The sequence below is a fragment of the Myotis myotis genome, unplaced genomic scaffold, assembly GCF_014108235.1.
Source record: "Myotis myotis isolate mMyoMyo1 unplaced genomic scaffold, mMyoMyo1.p scaffold_m19_p_16, whole genome shotgun sequence".
NCBI lineage: Eukaryota > Metazoa > Chordata > Mammalia > Chiroptera > Vespertilionidae > Myotis > Myotis myotis.
This window is the reverse complement of record NW_023416320.1, coordinates 39,748,002-39,752,673: the sequence shown is the minus strand read 5'-3', so window position 1 is coordinate 39,752,673 and position 4,672 is coordinate 39,748,002.

The window sequence follows — 4,672 nt, the reverse complement described above, 5'->3', positions numbered from 1 at the left end:
TTATGGCTGAGTGCCTTTGTAAAATTGGTTGGCTAAGCAATTTGATAACAGATCCAAGAAGGCCAGCAGTTCATTGGTCTTGCTTCAGAAAATTATTTCTTACCAACAGGTATAACACTTTAGTGAAGCAAAATGAGTAAGTTCTAGAGGTCTACTTACAACTTTGTGTCTACAGATAACAATACTGTTTTGTGCACTTAAAATTAAGAGGGAAAACCACAGAGTAGGTGATCTTACTACAATAAAATAAAATAAATTTTTAATCCTCACCGGAGGATGTTTATTTATTTTAGAGAGAGGGGAAAGGAGAAAGAGAAAGAGAGGGAGAAACATCGATGAGTTGCCTCCTATATGCTCCCCAACTGGGGACTGAATCTGCAGTTTAGGTATGTGCCCTGATGGGGAATCAAACCCGCGTGCTTTTGGTGTATAGGATGAGGCTTCAACCGAGCCACCCAGCCAGAATGAATTTTAAATTTTTTTTATTAATTTCTTAGCACTATAAAATTTTTTGAGGCATTTAAGAGTAGGGGGGTGGCAGAATGGAGCTTGGAGCTCATTCAGAAATCAGTTCTTTATTCCTTATTTACCTTAGAGTGGCAACTGTGGGGGTGACGAGAAATGAACAGATTAGAGCCACACCGAGGAGAGGTTAACCCGAGGTGGTGAATGATTTGGTACGGAGATGAGGGAAAAGTAGAACTCAGGAATGACGTCCAGGTTTGAGGCCTTACCTAAGATACGGAAGGGCGGGGCGGGGGGGGGGGGTGCGTAGGCGTGCACAGGAAGATGCCAAGTTCAGTGTGAGACATCTTGGACCTGGGAGTTCATGAGATGGCCAAGTGGACAGGATGCCATTGGGTAGACAGGTCCAAAGTTCAAGAGGACACTCCATGATCAAGACATGTACTGAGTATAGAATAGGGGAGGAGGGGAGGGACACCCACTTATATGTCGCTATCTGCTCTTCTCTTTACAGATTATTCTACCCATTTATTAGTGCAGGTCCCTAAAAGAACTATATTCCATCCCGACTGGCATGGCTCAGTGGTTGAGTATCGACCTATGAACCAGGAGGTCACAGTTCAATTCCTGGTCAGGGTACATGCCCTGGTTGCAGGCTTTTTCTCCATTGGGGGCATGCAGGAGGCAGCCAATCAATGATTCTCTCTCATCATTGATGTTTCTCTCTCTCTCTCCCTCTCCTTCCTCTCTGAAATCAACAAAATTTTTTAATACATTCCATAGAATTTTTTATTGTGGTAAAATATCCATAACATAAATTTACTATTCTAACCATTAAACGTTCAGTTCAGTGGAATTAAGTACATTCACACCACTATTCATCTTCAGTAGATTTTTATTTTTTTTAATATATTTTTATTGATTTTAGAGAGGAAGGGAGAGGGAGAGAGAGATAGAAACATCAATGATGAGAGAGAATCATTGATCGGCTGCCTCCTGCACGCCCCCCACTGGGGATCGAGCCTGCAACCCAGGCATGTGCCCTTGGCCAAAATCGAACCTGGGCCCTTCAGTCCGCAGGCCGACACTCCATCCACTGAGCCAAACCGGCTAGGGCTTCAGTAGATTTTTAAAAATTGCCTCTTTTCAAAAACATAATGATTTTGTAATCAATTTCACTAATTTGGGGTTTGTTTGGTTTTTACTATTTCAGAGGTGTTTGAAGTTATTATAAGTTGCTTTATCGTTGAGTCTGAATTCACTGAATAACACATGAAATATGCAATTTTTCTCATTCATTTTAGAACAAGGAATGTGATGATTGAGCTACTATAAATATCTGTGGGTCCTTAAGCTATCTTCAAGTCAAGGAAGTTTTTCTTTATGAGCAGGAACCAGCCCTGCCATCAGGCCCGAGGGCAGAAGACAGGCTGCCAGTCATGACTGCAGGGCCCTTCCTGCTCCCGGGAGCCGGCCTTCCTCGTCCTCTTTCCTGTTGTCTTAGTTTCCTGTGCAGTGGAGCCTCCTGCTGAACTCATAAAGCTAAAAAGCAACAAAGTTTAATTGTGAGGCCCACCAGTACTTTTCGTCATTATCTAGTTGGAGAGATCATTATTTATTTATTGAAATTGGGTTGGGAGAAGTGGGGGTAATTAAAGCTTCTGGGAAAGGGAAAGGGGATTAAAGCTTTTGCCCGAGAAAACCAAAAAGACAAAAACATCACAGGCTACCTACTCCTCCATGAAGATGTCCCCTGATCTGCAGCTAAATGGTCACGTCACTGGAATTCTCAGTTGCCAAAATTTCACACTAAAATCTCAGCTGCTTAAAAATCTCCCCCTTGCCAGGCCAGGATGGGTCAATGGTTGAGCGTTGATCTATGAACCAGAAGGTCATGTTTTGATTCCTGGTCAGGGAACATGCCCGGGTTGTGGGCTCAATCCCCGCTGTGGGGCATACAGGAGGTAGCCAATCAATGATTCTCATCATTGATGTTTCTGTCTCTCTCTCCCTCTCCTTTCCTCTCTGAAATCAATAAAAATAGTTTTTAAATCTCCCCTTTGAGTATGAATCCACTGTCAAGCAATCCCATTCCAGATTTTTGCTTTCCTGGCCTTTTTTAACCCTTGGAGATGATGAGGTGACCAAACTCTGGCCAATGAAACTGCCGAGTCGTCTGGAAAACTTTTGCTTTCCTGATAAAAGCAACAGACAGCAGAGACCTCAATGGTGCTGCACCTTCCTCTTTTTTTGTCTTGAATGTAGATGTGATGCCTTATGCAATGGCAACTATCTTGCACCATGAGACCACAAGAACTTGGGCGGGGGGGGGGGGGGGGGGTCAGAAAGTTGGAAAAGCTAGGATCTTTGATAACATTGTTGAACTTCTCTTGTTAAACAAATAATCAATGACATGGTTTAATCTCCGTTTGAATACTCATGCTTGTCATTCACAGCTACCCTGAAAAATAAGACTATTTTAGAAATCAGTTCATTTCTGTGCTTAGGAGAGTTGGGCTTCTAAAACATCAAAGACCCGGAGAGACGCCAGCACAAACTCTTGACTCCTCCATGCGACTCCCCTGAGCAGCTCACCGGGACCGGTCACTCTTTCTGCAGGCCCCATCTCCCCAGTTCCCCCTCACAAACTGCACTAATCCACTACCCAGTCACTGCCATGTATTGGCCACTGATCTATTATAAATGCTTCATGGGTATTTCTCATTGAATTTGTTTCCTCACAATAAATAACTAGGAAGTGGTCATTGTCATCCCAGATTTTACAAATTAAAAAACAACAGATCAGACTGCAAGAGGTGCCATAGCCCCTGGCACCCTCACAGCCAGTAGTAACAGAGCTAGAATTTGAAACCAGGTCTATTTCTGAAGCCTGTCTCACAGGGTTTGTGAGAATTGCCTTCCCGGGTTCTTTTCATGGCATTGCAGCCACCATTCCCTCGGGGCTGAATCCAGACTGCTCTCTGCTGGAGCCATTGTTCCCTCCCACACCTTCTGCCTCCGGTGTGTCTCAAATGACCGCCTGTTTTCCACTCCCCAGCCTCCATCAGCTCCTCTTTGTCACCCGGTCTCCCAGCCACCAGTCTGCCCTTTCTATCTCTAAGACTTGCAGGAGATACAAAGCCACATCTTCTAAAACTTACCTCTGAGCCTGGGACGCCCCTCAGGAAGGACTGAGAGTAGAAGAAACAGGGAAAGGGCCCCCCTGCATTCACAGGGTGAGGCCAGGGCCTTTCCAATCGTGCGGTCGTACATCTAACCCCAGTGGCATCCTGAGAAAAGCATCACCAGGCGGCTTCCTCATGTGTAAACATCATGGGTTAGCCCACTGCACACCTAGGCTGTGGGACAGCCGGGGCTCCTAGCCTACAAGCATGATACTGCACAAAACAGCACGGGATTAAATCAGAAACGCGTAGACACCCTCTGGTATGAGGCCACTGCCTCCCTACACGACAAACTTCAATAAGTAGAAAGCATGCACTCTAAAATAATGATTGAAAGTATAGTAAACATATAAAAGCATAGTATAGTAAATACACTCTAAAATAACGATTGAAAGTATAGTATAGTAAACACATAAACCAGTCCCAGGGTTGTTTATTTTCATTATCAAGTAGCATGTACTGTACGTAACTGTATGTGCTATGCTTTTATACTATGGGCAGCGCAGTATGTTTGTTTGCACCAGCAGCACAGACGCATGGCTAATGTGTTGCCCTAGGACACTATCGTGGCTACATCACTAGACAATAGGAATTCTTCAGTTCCATTATAATCTTATGGGACCACCATCTCATATGCAGTTCAATGTTGACCGAAATCATTATGGGGTGCATGACTGTTCAAGGTTCTCTGTACGTGAAGGTCAGGGGCTACCTTCCACCCGGCACCCCTGTGGGAACCAGCCCCTGCTGGGTCTTGGGCTTCCAACTGGCCAGCACTTGGCCAGGAGAACTCAGCCAGAGAAGGGACAGAGAGCCCCTCAGAAAACTCCCTGGAAACCTGAGTGCCATGTTTGTACAACCACAAGCAAGCTGGGCAGCTCGGAGGGACTTTGGCAGGTGTGTGCCCTCCCGGTGTGCTCGAGGTCCCTGGGGTCCCTCGGTCCCAGCGCTGCTAATGGGCCCTGAGCCCTGGCTGACAAAATTTCCCAGGCTCATGCTTCTATGGCCTCATTGAAAGATGG